Source organism: Heteronotia binoei, chromosome 13, assembly GCF_032191835.1.
Source record: "Heteronotia binoei isolate CCM8104 ecotype False Entrance Well chromosome 13, APGP_CSIRO_Hbin_v1, whole genome shotgun sequence".
NCBI classification, from domain to species: domain Eukaryota; kingdom Metazoa; phylum Chordata; class Lepidosauria; order Squamata; family Gekkonidae; genus Heteronotia; species Heteronotia binoei.
The window spans coordinates 13,515,755-13,531,993 of record NC_083235.1 but is presented as its reverse complement, the minus strand read 5'-3'; the positions used below and the strand labels follow the sequence as shown (position 1 = coordinate 13,531,993).

Genomic DNA, 16,239 nt, shown 5'->3' with positions numbered 1-16,239 from the left:
GCTGGGGCCTTCCCCCCCATGTCCTCCGCGCAGCCCATCAGACTGCACGCTCAGCTGGGAGCATAGGCCGGCGGACGGAAGACAGCAGCGGGGAGACTGATTTCAGCGGGTGGGGAGATGCGGGCGGACGGGCGTGGGGGAGGCGGGCGGACGATGGCAGCAGGGAGACAGGAAGGGGGAGGTGGGCAGACGGGGCGAGACGGATGGGGAGGAGACAGGCGGGGTGAGACCAATGGCAGCAGGGAGAGTGAGACAGACTTCAGCGGGTGCAGGGGGACTGGCAGCGGGAAGGTGGGCGGACAGGGCGAGACAGACGGGGGGGGGGAGATGGGCACGGGCAGGCGGCAGTGGGAAGAGGGGGCGCCTCATGGCGCCACTAGGCCAAGTGGTGCCCGAGGTGGCCACCTACTTGGCGTACTCCCACGCACCGGCCATGACTAGTATGCTCCAGGAGGATTGGTTTATATCAGAGGTGTGTGGCCTAATATGCAAAGAAGTTCCTGCTACAAAAATACCCCTGGTTATCGCCACTTCCACAGCTCAATAAAGACAGGGTATCATTCAGCCTACGGTAAGGGCCATCCCTGCCACTAGGCAAAGTAGTTGATGGGCTAGGGCGCCAGCCTTCTGGGGGCACCAAATTGGGTGCCCCCCCATGTGACTCCGCGAAGGAGGTCTCCCCTCCAAATATTTGCCAGAGTTGGCCCTGCTCAACGTCCCACATCTGACAAGATCAGGCTCATCTGGGCTATCCAGGTCAGGGAGAGAGTCCAAGTTTCGTGATTTTCATATTTCCCACAATTCATCTGGTTTTGAAAACTGGCTATCCGTGGGGGGGCGGGGGGCACCAGAAATAAGCCTTGCCTAAGATGCCAGATATTCTAGGGCTGGACGTGCCTACGGGCACCAAATTGGTGCTACGGAAAGAAGCACACTTCCAGGTTTGGGTTGTTTTCTTTTAAAAAAAATGCAATCCGACACAAAATGTGCAGTTCCAGGAAGCGGGGGCGGAGGGGCGGGGAGGGAATGTGCAGTCTCAGAGAAGTTCAACGATTTGTCCAGGCTCTTCTCAAACTCACAGCCTGATAGAGTGTGTCCATTTCCTCCTCCCCTCTGAGGCTTGCTGTACTGTCTTCACGCATTTGTTATTTCTTCCGGGACTTTTTGGGTAGAAAAAGCAGGAGCTTATTTGCATATTAGGCCACGCGCCCTGGTGACACCATTGCTTCACACAGAGCGTTTTTGTAGAAAAAGCCCAGTGAGAACTCATTTGCCTATTGGGCCACACCTCTGATGCCAAGCCAGCTGGAACTGCTCTCCTGTGCATTCCTGCTAAACCCCCGCCCCCGGATTTCCCTCCGTATTGTTCTTAATTTTGTTGGCGTTCATGATGCGTCTTTTGAGACGCCCGACTTTTCTTCATTAGTGCCGTCAAATTATCAGTTCTGAAAATTTTCTCTCACTCCACGTAAGCTTTTAAATATCACAGGGTTGCCAGGTCTAAGCAACAATGTGTGCGCGCATGCACATGAGGGAAATTTACAGGCGTGCTGCAGCAGCTTGGCTGATGAACACCAATTAAGATCATGCACCTGGCCTCCCGTTCCTATTTTTCTTTTCAGAAAGCCCATTGCAATTCCACCGCCTGCTTTTTACTAGGCTGGGTCATACAGAGACCATAATAAACCGGCTCTCCATCCTTCTCCACGCTCAGTTCAAGGTGCTGGCTTTATTAATTTACTTATTAAAGCAATTATACCCCACCTTTCCTCTTGGCTCAAGTGCCTGTAACTCACAGCATGAGTCCCTCAGCCACAGGCTTTGGGTGTGTCCGGTCATTCAGTTTTTCTGGGAAGAAGTTATTACTCAGTTGTATCAATTCTATATTAGAATGTTCATTGAGCTTTATTTTTATTTATTTTATTTATATCCTTCCCCCCCCCACCCCGATGCAGTATCAGGGCGGCTCAGAGCATAAAATCCCAACATACAGTTAAAATCAATAAGAATTAAAAATTACACATTCACCAATAAAACAAAATTCAGTAGTTAAAACAGTTAAGAACAGAATACAGGTTTGGTGCTATTTCACAGGCGCCATGTTGGTTAAACGCCAGCCGGAAGAGAACAGTCTTGCAGGCCCTGCGGAACTGTGCAAGGTTCCGCAAGGCCCTCACTTCATCTGGCAGTTGATTCCACCAGCAGGGGGCTGCAATCGAGAAGGCCCTGTCTCTGGAGGTTTTTAATTTGGCCTCCTTCGGCCCGGGGATTACTAGTAGATTTTGCAATCCCGATCTGAGTACCCTGGAGAATGCTGATGTGCTTTTAAATTATCTATCCACCTATCTTGAGAGTCCCTTGGACTGCAAGAAGATCAAATCAGTCAGCCCTAAGGGAAATCAACCCAGACTGTTCCCTGGAAGGTCAGATGCTGAAGCTGAAGCTCAAATACTCTGGCCACCCAATAAAAAGGGAGCACTCCCTGGAGAAGATCCTGATGCTGGGAAAGACAGAAGGCAAAAGGAGAAGGGGACGGCAAAAGAGGAGATGGCTGGACAGCATTACTGATGTAACTAACACAAATTTGAGCAGACTTCGGAGGATGGTGGAAGACAGGAGGGCCTGGCGTGACTTCGTTCACGGGGTCGCAAAGAGTCGGACTCGACTGTGCGACTGAACAACAAAAACCCACTTCTTGCATGCTAACTGACAGGGTTGCTGGATTCCCCCGGCCACTCGTGAGGAATAAGGGGTTAGGGCTGGCAGATCCAGGTTGGGAAACTCCTGGCGATTTGTGGATGGAGCTTGGGAGAAGGCAGGGACCTCAGTGGGGTGCCACGCCACAGAGTCCACGCTCCACAGCATCCACCTTTTCCAGGGAAACTGGTCTTTGTAGTCTGGGGATGAGCTAGAATTCAGGGATCCCCAGGCCCCACCTGGAGGATGGCATCCCTATGGACCCTCTGCACCCTCAGCACAGCTTAAAGACTCTTATTACACCTTGGGGAGATAAACATCCATCTCCTTAAGACCCTACAACTTGATCAGTATTTGAACATACAGCATATACCGTAGATGATGATTACATATGGACATATTTGGAAATGTCTTCTAGAAGCCTACGCATAGATCTGGCACAACTCTGAATTTTTGTTTCCACTCTCTCTATGAGACTTTTCAAAATCAGTTACTGGGTTTCAAGGCTTTATATGTAGGGGGGGGGGGAAAGCCCAGCAGGAATTCATTTGCATATCAGGCCACACCCCCTGACATCACTACCATTCCACACAGGGCTTTTTTGGTAGGAAAGGCCCAGCAGCAGCTCATTTGCATATCAGACCACACCCTCTGACACCAAGCCAGCTGGGACTGCGTTCCTGTGAGTTCCTGCTCAAAAAAAGCCCCGCTGGGTTTCAATTTTCCCCTCTTCTTGTTCTTTTTCTCTTGTTTTGTTTTGTTTACATCTCCCATATAAATCAGGACAGAACTCCAAGGTCTTAAGGTTGCCAGATCCAGGTTGGGAAATTTCTGGAGAGTTGGGGGTGGGCCCTAGGGAGGACAGGGAACCCCAGTGGGGGACAATGTCATACAGCCTAGTCTCAAAGCAGCCATTCTCTCCAGAGAAACTGATCTCTGCAGTCTGGAAATGAACTGTAATTCTGGGGCTCCTCAGGTCCCACCCGGATGCTGGTGTCCTCATCTTGTGGAATCTCCACTCCAGGTCTTAGTGTCTTGATGGGCTTGGGACAGCGTCTTCTCAGGGGTGGCCCCACAATCGTGGAATGCCTTTTGTGAGGAAGACCATTAGCCACTCCCGTACTCAAATTTAGGCCATTAATAAGAATGGCTTGTTTTTTTCTACTCATTTTAAGGGCCCTGTGCATTACCATATTATTATTGTTCTTTTTCGCTCTTTGGAAAAATATCACTTAAGTTGCTATTTCAACATCTGCGCTGAAAAGGAACTTTTTTTGCCATCAATTCACAGCTGGCTAATGGTGACCGCACAGGGCTTTTGAGACATTCCGAGGATATTTGCCACTGGCTGCCTCTGCGTCACAACCTTGACATTTCTTGGTAGTCTCCCATCCAAGTACTAACCAGGGCTGACCTGCTTAGCTTCTCAGATTTGACAAGAGTAGACTAACCTGAGTCACCCAGCTCAGGGCAAAATGAAAAGAGATTGGTAACAGTCAGGGGTGGAATTCTAGCAGAAGTGCCTTTGCATATTAGGCCACGCCCTTCTGATGCAGCCAATCCTCCAAGAGCTTACAAGGCTTTTTTTGTAAGCTCTTGGGGGATTGGCTACATCAAGGGTGTGTGGCCTAATATGCAAAGGAACTCCTGTTAGAATTCCACCCCTGGTAATAGTAAAAGAAAGGGCTCTCAAGTCACAACTAACTCATGGTAACTCCAGGACTATGTGGTTTTGAAGGCCACAAGTGAACGGTGGTGGTTTGCCGCTGCCTGCCTCTGCATAGCAACCCTGCACTTCCTTGACGATCTCCTATCTAAGTACTAACCAGGGTTGAACCTGCTTAGCTTCTGAGATCTGACAAGATCAGACTAGCCTGGGTGATCAAGGTCAATGTAAAAGGCAATTGATGCATTTTGAATAGGTAGCTATAAATAATAGAAGGGTGTCCCTCCACCCCAATCCCTAATTATCCCTAATTATATTTGGAAAGGCCACTTCCAGCTCTATGATTCTATGAAATGGAAATTAAGAGAGGGTGGCATACCTTCCATGGGCTCTAGGTGTCGCTGTTGCTCCAGCATAACCTGTCCTGCAGCTCAGACCTGACTAGAAGATCCAGATCGCCACCAGGTCTGGTTTTATGCCATCATCCCAACTCTTAACACCCCCACACCCCCAGGTGGATTGGTACTGCCTTGAGTAGGACTCTCCTACAGTGCTGAGGATGAGGATGTGATCAAGAGAAAATACAGACTGAAGCCTGGTGTAGTTGGGAGAGACTCCACCCCAAGGGTTCTCACTCCCACCTCCTCACATCTAACCTTTCCAAATCATCAGCTCTCAGTGCAGAATCAGAAATCCCACAGGCAGTGTAAATCATGGCCAAAATGCCTCCTGCTGCCAGTTTCTGAAGTCATTCATAATTTTGTGTATTGGGGAAGGCTTATTAAAGTAGGACCACTCCATAAAAACGCAAGAAAACTGGCTCAGACCAACAGCCTATATCTGGACCAGCATCCTGGTTCACACAGCAGCCAATTGGTTGCCCTGAAGGGCCAGCAAATAAAGCATAGAGGTCAAGAGAGAACAGATCTATCAGTGGATACTAGCTATGGTGACTGAGGGAAACTTCCACATTCAGAGGCACTCAGTCTCTGAATCCCAGAGCCAAGAGGCAACATCAGGGAAAGGCCTCATCCTCTGTGCTCTGTTTTCGGACCTTCAGAGGAACTGGTTGGCCACTGTGTGAGACAGGATGCTGGACTAGATGGACCACTGGTCTGATCCAGCAGGGCTCTTCTGATGTTCTTATGAAGGCCTTGGCCTCTGTGCCCTGGTGTTGGTCCCTCAAAGGAACTGGTTGGCCACTGTGTGAGACAGGATGCTGGACTAGATGGACCACTGGTCTGATCCAGCAAGGTTCTTCTGATGTTCTTACCAGAGGAAGGTCAGGGCCTCTATGCTATGTTGCTGGCTCTCCAGAGGAACTGGTTGGCCACTGTGTGAGACAGGAAGCTGGACTAGATGGACCACTGGTCTGATCTTGCAGATTTCTTCTTATGTTCTTATTGGCCTCTATGACCTGTGGAACTAGTTAGTCAGGTGTGAAACAGGATGCTGGACTAGATGGACTACTGGTCTGATCCAGCAGGGCCGCTAGAAGGAAGCTCAGCAGGCAGTTAAACTGTTGGGATGAAGCTCGCCAGGGGCGACCGCAGTGGCCATCAGAATGGAAAGCTACTACTAGGGATGGGCTCGAGCCAAGTTTCGAACCAGGTTTTATCATGAACCGAATTGGTTCAAAGTTTGCAATCCGCCCGCAAACTGCAGTAATGGTTCGTTCAGTTCGTGGCCCGTATCCCATTACCTTCACTCCTGGAGACGTGCCACCGTTGTGGTGCAACTCAGGGTGCGAAGGGGAGGCCTTTTAAAATCCCCCTTTCCCTCACCAGTTTGGGAAACAGAAACGTTCATGGAGATTCATCAACCGTGATTTGTGAAGAAGAAGAAGAAGATATTGGATTTATATCCTGCCCTCCACTCCGAAGAGTCTCAGAGCGGCTCACAATCTCCTCTCCCTTCCTCCCCCACAACAGACACCCTGTGAGGTGGCTGGGGCTGAGAGGGCTATCACAGAAGTTGCCCTTTCAAGGACAGAGTCTCAAAGCGGCCTACAATCTCCTTTCCCTTCCTCCCCCACAACAGATCCCTGTGAGGAGGGTGGGGCTGAGAGGGCTCTCACAGCAGCTGCCCTTTCAAGGACAACCTCTGCCGGAGCTATGGCTGACCCAAGGCCATTCCAGCAGGTGCAAGTGGAGGAGTGGGTTCTCTCAGATAAGAGTCCACACAGTTAAGAAGAAGATGATGATATTGGATTTATATCCCACCCTCCACTCCGAAGAGTCTCAGAGTGGCTCACAATCTCCTTTACCTTCCTCCTACAACAGACTCCCTGTGAGGTGGGTGGGGCTGGAGGGGGCTCTCCCAGAAGCTGCCCTTTCAAGGAGAACCTCTGCCAGAGCTATGGCTGACCCAAGGCCATGCTAGCAGGTGCAAGTGGAGGAGTGGGGAATCAAACCCAGTTCTCCCAGGTAAGAGTCTCCCCTTTCAAGGACAACCTCTGCCAGAGCTATGGCTGACCCAAGGCCATTCCAGCAGGTACAAGTGGAGGAGTGGGGAATCAAACCCAGTTCTCCCAGATAAGAGCCTGCACACTTAACCACTATACCAGACTGGCTCTCCGTCTTCCTGATTCATGCCCATCTCTAGCTACTAAAAAGGTAAATATAGTCCCCCATGCAAGCACCAGTCATTTCCGACTCCTGGGTGATGTCGCATCATGACACTTTCATGGCAGACTTTTTACGGGGTAGTTTGCCATTGCCTTCCCCAGTCATCTACACTTAACCCCCAGAAACCTGGGAACTTATTTTACCGACCTTGGAAGGATGGAAGGCTGTGTCAACCTGGAGCCGGCTACCTGAACCCAGCTTCTGCCAGGATCGAACTCAGGTCATGAGCAGAGAGCTCCAACTGCAGTACTGCAGCTTTACCACTCTGCGCCACGAGGCTCTTTTCCCTACCGTCATTCAAAAGATTCTCAGTAAGTGCGTTTTTTTTTTTGAAGGAGCTTGTGCTGATAAAACCCTACACGAACAAAAGCGGAGTTGTGAAAGTGGGTGGAGAATGGAGTTCCTTCCCATCAGACAACGACCTGAGGATGAACCAAGATAGCAAGCAAGGGAGTGTCCTGGAATCACCCTGGAATGCCTTGGTGTTGCCAACAGATTACAGCAGCTGCTCCAACAACCGCTGCAAACAACTTCGGGTTCCCCACTTGAGTTAAGCAAGCCAGAGCAACTCCAAGATTGGATCCCGGCGTTTGAAGTCACCCAGGTGTTTCTTGGCTCTCAAGGTGTGCACACCAACACAGGTTGCTGACTCTTCTTTTTACTCGCCTGGGATCTTAGCTGTAAATGGATTTGCTCCGAAGGAAACCCTGATCGTTCCAATAGGCTTTACTCTGTGCTTAAATTTGTGGTCACACAGAGCTGAACAGCATCGGGCACATCTATAGACACGGGGGGGAGGGGGGGGGGTAGAAAAAGCTCAGCAGGAACTCATTTGCATAGTAGGCCACACACCCTGACATCACCAGAAGTGATGTCACCCATTCAGTAGGTTACTTTCCACATATTGACACAGAAAAGTACAGTGCCTTGGTTTCTCACACAAACCAATGAAAGACTGTATCCCCCCCACTCTGAACACAGCCAGAGATAGACAGCCATGTACAGTGTAGTGGGTAGCAACAGGCCCAGCATCTTCTGGGATGCATGCACTTAACAAGCCCATTGGAGGCTGTAGGCAGCAGAGAAGACGGAGCATGTGGACTGGAAGCATGTGATTGCCTAGTGCAGGGGTGTCAAACATGCAGTCCAGGGGCCTAATCAGGCCCCCAGAGGGCTATTATCAGGACCCCAAGCAACTGGTTGTCATCTGCTTCCCTCTCTCGATTCCTTCTGCATCACAGCTTGCTTTGCAAAGCTTGCTCAATCGCACAGAAGCCACATCCTTTATAAAGTTTATATCTCTGCTACCTAATCTTAAATAGGTATACATATGGCCTGGCCCGACATGGCCAGGCCCAACCTGACACAGCCCAGCCCGACAAGGTCTCATTTATGTCAGATCCAGCCCTCATAACAAATGAGTTTGACATCCCTGGCCTAGTGCCTTCCCTCTGCCAGAGACCTTTTTTTGAGCCAGAGCCAGGAGTGGAATTCTAGCAGGAGCTCCTTTGCATATTAGGCCACACACCCCCGCCCGATATAGCCAATCATACAAAAAAGAGCCTTGTAAGCTCTTGGAGGATTGGCTGCTTCAGGCAGGTGTGGCCTAATATGCAAAGGAGCTGCTGCTAGAATTCCACCCCTGGCTGGAGCCCTGGCCAAGCCAGCCAGAACTGCGTTCCTGTGCGTTCCCACTCAACATAAGCCCTGTCTGTAGACATTTCTTGAGGAAACTATGTGCTGATCCCCTATGTGGGTCAGCACAGAGGCCGTGAAGAATAACTCACGTGAGACCTATTGCCACAGATCTTCTCTACAGCTACTTCCCATACCAATACTAGCAACAGAAGTAACTGTGTAAACCAGAGCACCCCGTACAAAATTGTGTTTGCGTAACATGACCCTTGTGGCATGCACTTAATGACACAAGTGGGTGTTTTTCAACGGTTAATGGGCAATAATTTTTTTAAAATTAATGAGCAGTAGGCTTTGAAATGATAAAAGGGACTTCTTCACCTAAAGAGCAATTACCATGTGGAATTCACCGCCGCAGGACGTGGTGGCAGCTACAAGCATAGACAACTTCAAGGGCATGGGAGCAGAGGTCCATGAGTGGCTGTTAGCCACAAGTCTAGATGGAACACTCTGTCTGGGGCAGTGATGTTTTGTATTCTTGGTGCTTGGGGAGCAACAGTGGGAGGATTTTGGCCCCACTGGCAGACCTATTGATGGCCCCTGGGTTTTGGCCACTGTGTGACACAGAGTGTTGGACTGGATGGGCCACTGGCCTAATCCAACATGGCTTCTATTATGTTCTTATGTCAGAGGCAGTGATGCTTTGTCTTCTTGGTGCTGTGGGGGGCAAAGACTGGCAAAGGCAAACCGTGCATTTGGCCGACTGCATAAAAGAGTGTGGAGCAACAAGCATCTGAAAAAGGGCACAAAGATCAATGTTTACAAAGCGGTTGTGATGACAACCCTCATCTACGGCTCCGAATCGTGGGTATTATACCATCATCATCTGCGACTCCTTGAGCGCTTTCATCAGCACTGCCTTCGCACCATCCTCAACATCCACTGGAGTGACTTTGTGAACAACACTGAAGTCCTCAAGCGGGCGGATGTTACAAGCATCGAGGCTTTGATGTTGAAGACGCAGCTGCGCTGGGCAGGGCATATCTCCAGGATGGAAAACCACCGCCTTCCCAAGATTGCCCTGTATGGCGAACTTTTCACCGGCCATCGAAATAGAGGGGCACCAAAGAAGAGGTACAAGGACTCCTTGAAGAAATCCCTTGGTACCTGTCGCATCAACCATCACCAGTGGTCTGACCTAGCCTCAGATCGCAAAGCATGGAGGCACACCATCCACCAGGCTGTGTGGAGAAACGCCATCTGAGAGTGTTGGTGCTTCATCCAAAAAGGCAGGGATCAGTAAATCCATTCAGCCGGCTTTGTAGCCTTCCCCTCACTCCCCCCCTCCCTTCCAGAGCCAAACCAACAACGCTAGGGGGAAAGTCTCCTAGAGAGGCAGGAAGGGCTGTTGTTCTTGCCATGTGTTAGGCAGGAAGAGAGGGGAGAGTTGAGCCAGCGCTCGAGCAAGCATGTGGTGAGCAATGGAGGCTCCTGCCGGGGGGGGGCCCCCAGGCAGGCAGACAAAGTAAGTCATTTTCTTAGGCAGATCAAGTATAGACCAGGGACAATACGATGCGTTTAAAAACCACCTTTATTTTGTTATGCTGTTTGCTGTGCTTTGCTGTGCGGTGCTAACTTTTTAAAGGCAACTGTTTTTGGGTTTGTTTTTCTTTTCCTATCTTTTTCTCTTTTTAAATAAATATATTTTTACTGTTTAAATGCTGGCAATCAATCTCTGTACCACCTAGATCCCCAGATCGCTTTAGACCACGCTGTGTTGAGAAGGGGGCCCCGGGGAAGGGGGAAGGCATGCAGTTGGATAAGGTGCCAATCCTCCAGGGGTGCCCCAAAGAAGTGCTGAGGTCTCTGTGAAACCCAAGTGCAGGGTGGCAGAGGACCTGGAGGCCTAGCCTCACAGCTGGAAAGGGGGATTGGGAGTCCTGTTCCTCTCAATCTGGATCCCGGGACTGAGCAGGTGGTGGCAGCGAGCCCAAGGGGCAGGAGGAGAAATAGCTCCCTCCAGGAGTTGGCGACTCGATAGGGAGCTGACGGGACCGGGCCTGAAGGCAGAATCGGGCCGGTTCCGTCACACTTGGCGGCAGCGGTGGGATGAGAACAAACAGAGAACTTGATTGGCCAGGCATTTTTGCTTTTTGATACGTGCAAGCACCCAGAGGAAGCAACAGCGGTTTTGTTTTCTTTTCGGGTCAACTGGAGTAGGGAAAGTTTAGCTAGTTAGGATGGAGCGTGCTAAGAAACTGGAAATCCTGAAGATGACAAAGCCACAGTTCCAGGAAGAGTGCGCAAAGCAAGAGCTGGAGTGTGACAACCTGACTGTAGTAGATATGCAAGTCCTCCTGTTGGAGCATCTTGAGCATGCAGGGGCACCTGCAAAAGTGGCCCCCACCCAGTCAGAAGCAACCTTGCGGCTACAGATGGAACTGGAGAGAATGCGTATCGAGGCGGACCGAGACCGCAGACGGGAGGAAGCTGAAGTCCGCAGACAGGAGGAACGAGAGAGAGAGGAACGACAAGCAGAGAGGGATGCAGTCCGCAGACGGGAGGAAAGAGAGAGAGAGGAACGACAAGCAGAGAGGGATGCGATCCGCAGACAGGAAGAAGCAGAGATCCGCCGGCAGGAAGAAAGAGAGAAAGCTGATATCCGCAGACGGGAGCTGGAAGAGCAACGTCGCCATGAGCTTGAGGTGCTACGTATGGAAGCTGAACTAAGCAAAGAGATCCAAGTCACCCCCAAGGACTTTGCAGTGTACCAAGAGGGAGAAGACCCCTCCATATACCTCTCCAACTTTGAGAGGGCAGCCAAACAGTGGGGGATTGCAGAGGAGGACTATATGTCTTACCTCTGTAGCAACCTGACTGGAGAGCTTTCAGCCATCTATTACAGCATGCCTATGGAAGATGGGGGGATAACTTTTGCGGCCTATAAAGCCACTGTATTTAAAAGGTTTACACTGGGGCCAGACCACTCCCGAAAGCAGTTCAGGGGTTTGGCTCCACAAGAAGGTAAATCCTATTCTGAATGTGGGGTAATGAAGGAACAAACAGTTCCAGTGTTACTGGGCCGGGATTTGTTGGTTGGCCAGTACTCTATCAAGGCTGTACCCCGCAGCCAACCCCCCAGGGGAAAGTGGGAGGAGGGAGGCAACTTTAAGGAAGCCACCTCACCACCAACCAGGGAGGGGGAGGTAGCCCAGGTTACTGAGGACGAAGAGAGGGCAGTCACCCAGGAGGGGGAGGACCAGCCTGTCTCAAGCCCTGGAGTAGGGTGTTCTCAAGGGGAGAAGGGGTGTAGCTTTCCCCAAGTGCAGCAAGAGGCTGTGGATGTTCCTAGCGAGGAAGGGAACCTGTCTAGCGTAAAGGATGTGCAAGCTGAAGAGACCAAGGTGGAGAGTGGAGATTTCACAGGAGGTTCTGAGAGCAGTAAGGCTAATGTGGGCTCAGAGGAGCACATAGCTGAAGGCTTGGGGGAACGGGAGCAGTTCCAGAAGGGGGTCTGGAGCGGCCTTAGGTTGGAACCGGTTCACCAAGTAGCTGTGGATCAGGAAGTGGGATCGTCCGAGACGCTCTCAAAACAGGTCGTCTTGAAGCAGGGCAGACAGGAGTCCTGGGAAGCTGTGGGACCTTCCAGGCAGGAAGGGGGTCAGTTGGGTAGTGCTGAAAAACCAACCGAGGGGACTGAGAACCCAAGCCAAACCCTCAGGGGAAGGTGGGGGGAGGAGGGCAACTTTAGGGAAGCCACCTCACCACCAACCAGGGAGGGGGAGGACCAGCCTGTTTCAAACCCTGCAGGAGGGTGTGCCCAATGGGAAGAGGGGTGCCAAATTCCGCAAGGGCAGCAGGATGCGGTGGAGCCGTCCAGGCAGGAAGGAGCTCAGTTGGCTGACACTGAAAAAGCAACTGAGGGGGCGGAGAACCCAGATCCAACTTTGGCTAAGTGTTCTGGAAACAGTGGGACTAGGGGTGGCTTGAAGGAACAGATGATAGGAAGTCTGGGGCAGCCAGAAATGTTCCTGTCTGAGGTTCAAAGTGACCCTAGGCTGGATCCACTGTGTGAGATGGCAAGGGACCAGAAAGTGGAGTTCTCAGAAGCTGAGACAGGGGATAGGGTGTTGGCTTTCCTGCCACTTCATACTGGTGAATGGAAAGTGGAATGGGAGGGACCCCATATGATTGTGGATGATCTAGATGATGCTACCTGTGTGGGGGCTATGGAGAAAATGGGAAAGGCAGCTCAAGTGGTGCAGGTGAATATACCACAGCCATTCTCTGAGAGGTCCATGGTGGTGCATATAGGTAGGAAGGAAGGAGACAAAAAGAAGCTGGGACAGCAATTGTTTGGAGCACCAGAGGTAGTTTTCTGGGAGGACAGAGTGGACAGAGGGAACATTCCACCAATGAGGGATAAAGAAGAAGCAACTGTGTGGGAACTGGGCAGTTTCCAACCCCATATGTGGGGCCAGGGATTTCCTCCTTTGATGGACCCCTCACCCCAGCAACAGCAGCAACGAAGGGAGAGCACCAAACTCCAGAGGTGGTCCTGGGAGATGGAGGAGTACATCTTAAAGACTGGACATTCCTGCTGCATGCAGCCATGCAACGTTTTGTCCAGAAAGGACATGGGCACCTAGGGTGCTGGACTTTGTGTATTATTGGAGAAATACCTGAATGTTTGTGTAATGTTTTGGTTAACGGGTTTCTCCTTGTTTGTTTGGATTCTGCTACGGGGTCACCTCTGTAGGAGGCAACCCCTCCGGCTCAGAATTTAAGGAGGGGGACGTGTGGAGAAACGCCATCTGAGAGTGTTGGTGCTTCATCCAAAAAGGCAGGGATCAGTAAATCCATTCAGCCGGCTTTGTAGCCTTCCCCTCACTCCCCCCCTCCCTTCCAGAGCCAAACCAACAACGCTAGGGGGAAAGTCTCCTAGAGAGGCAGGAAGGGCTGTTGTTCTTGCCATGTGTTAGGCAGGAAGAGAGGGGAGAGTTGAGCCAGCGCTCGAGCAAGCATGTGGTGAGCAATGGAGGCTCCTGCCGGGGGGGGGCCCCCAGGCAGGCAGACAAAGTAAGTCATTTTCTTAGGCAGATCAAGTATAGACCAGGGACAATACGATGCGTTTAAAAACCACCTTTATTTTGTTATGCTGTTTGCTGTGCTTTGCTGTGCGGTGCTAACTTTTTAAAGGCAACTGTTTTTGGGTTTGTTTTTCTTTTCCTATCTTTTTCTCTTTTTAAATAAATATATTTTTACTGTTTAAATGCTGGCAATCAATCTCTGTACCACCTAGATCCCCAGATCGCTTTAGACCACGCTGTGTTGAGAAGGGGGCCCCGGGGAAGGGGGAAGGCATGCAGTTGGATAAGGTGCCAATCCTCCAGGGGTGCCCCAAAGAAGTGCTGAGGTCTCTGTGAAACCCAAGTGCAGGGTGGCAGAGGACCTGGAGGCCTAGCCTCACAGCTGGAAAGGGGGATTGGGAGTCCTGTTCCTCTCAATCTGGATCCCGGGACTGAGCAGGTGGTGGCAGCGAGCCCAAGGGGCAGGAGGAGAAATAGCTCCCTCCAGGAGTTGGCGACTCGATAGGGAGCTGACGGGACCGGGCCTGAAGGCAGAATCGGGCCGGTTCCGTCACAGGCTGTCTCTTCCTTTTAGAATGCACGCATAGCTGGTCATGAGGACAAAAGGAGATTGAGGAAGAATCGTACTGCTACAGCACCAACCCCAAATCAGACTTTTCCCTGCAGCCACTGTGGCCGGACCTGCCTGTCCCGCATTGGTCTTGTCAGCTGCCAGCGAGCCTGCAGCAGACGTGGACTACTGCACCCTTCTTAAATCTTCGTTCACAAAGTCAAGCCGAGAGCGAGAGAGAGCTGGGGGAGAGGCAACAGTGGGAGGGCTTCTAGAGTTCTGGCCCCACTGGTGGATCTCCCCATGGCTCCTGGATTTTGACCACTGTGTGACATAGAGTGTTGATCTGGATGGGACACTGGCCTGATCCAACATGGCTTCTATCAGGGGTGGAATTCTAGCATGAGCTTCTTTGCATATCAGGCCACACACCCCTGATGTAGCCAATCCTCCAAGAGCTTACAAGGCTCTTTTTTGCGAGCTCTTGGAGCATTAGCTACATCAGGTGGGTATGGCCTAATATGCAAAGGAGCTCCTGCTAGAATTCCATACCTGGCTTCTATTATGTTATGCCAGGGGCCATGATGCTCTGTATTCTTGGTGCTTGGGGGGCAACAATGGGAGGGCTTCTGGAGTTCTGGCCCCACTGGTGGACCTCCCAACGGCGCCTAGATTTTGGCCACTGTGTGACACAGAGTGTTGCACTGGATGGGCCACTGGTCTGATTCAACATGGCTTCTCGTATGTCCTACTGTAGCTGCCCCACAGTAGGCACATGAATCAGAACCAAGTCCAATCCTATTATGCCCCTCAACTGATAGAACATCTGACTTCTACTCCAGGTTCTGTGGATGTCTCTAAGGTTTTATGGTGAGTTCCACAATCCAGAATTAGGCTGGCCTTCCAAGAATCCAGTATTGTAAAAGCCAAACTAGAAATTCTGGGTAGAAGACCTGGGTTCGGGAATCCAGGTCTCTGCCAAACATCTGAAAAGTGATGGGGGATGCCCAGGGGATCCCAAAGAGAGGTTTGTTACCCTTTTCTTTTGCTGCTATTTCTCTCATGCGCACCCACTCCCCCCACATGACTTGGCAACAGTGATCCATGCGATGGTCACCTCGAGACTGGATTCCTGTAACGCCCTCTACATGGGGCTGCCTTTGTGCCGAACCCGGAAGCTGCAGCTGGTGCAGAATGCGGCGGCTAGGCTCCCGAAGTGGGAACACATACAGCCGGAGCTGCACGAGCTGCACTGGCTGCCAGTTATATACCAGCTTCGTTACAAAGTGCTGGTCATTACCTTTAAAGCCCTATATGGTCGAGGGCCTGCCTACCTTAGGGACCATCTCTCCCCATATGAGCCCCAGAGAGCACTGAGATCAGGGGGAAAGAACTGGTTGACGATCCCCGGGCCAAAAGAGGCCAAATTGAAGAGCACATGTGAACGGGCCTTTTCGATTGTCGCTCCACGCTGGTGGAATCAACTACCGGATGAGGTGCGGGCCCTGCGGAGTCTTGACCGATTCCGTAGGGCCTGCAAGGCCACTCTTTTTAAAATGGCCTTCACCTAAATGAAGGCTTAATGTAGACCTGCAGTAGATATAATCTACTATATCCATCCGCCACACCCACTGAGGAAAGTATCCGAGATGTAGCACCGAAAATATTAATTTTAATTGCAAATGATGGTTTTAATTGTATTGGTTTTATTTATGAATTATGTATTGAACCGTATTGATGTTTTATATTGTAAATTGTAATTTTATATGTTGTAAGCCGCTCTGAGCTTGCTTCGGCGGGGAGGGCAGGATATAAATAAAATGTATTATTATTATTATTATTATTATTATTATTACACCCTCCAGTGATGTCGGAAGAGCCCCATGGTGCAGAGTGATAAAGCTGCAGTACTGCAGTCCTAAGCTCTGCTCACGACCTGAGTTTGATCCCCGGCGGAAGCTGGGTCCAGGTAGC

At 50.9% G+C, this 16,239-nt stretch overlaps 1 protein-coding gene across 3 annotated transcripts in view; it reads right to left on the bottom strand.

The window, feature by feature from the left end:
* PRICKLE3 (prickle planar cell polarity protein 3) overlaps nucleotides 1-16,239 on the bottom strand; it is a 70,730-nt gene that overhangs the window by 10,944 nt on the left and 43,547 nt on the right. The gene's annotated exons all lie outside the window — the stretch shown is intronic.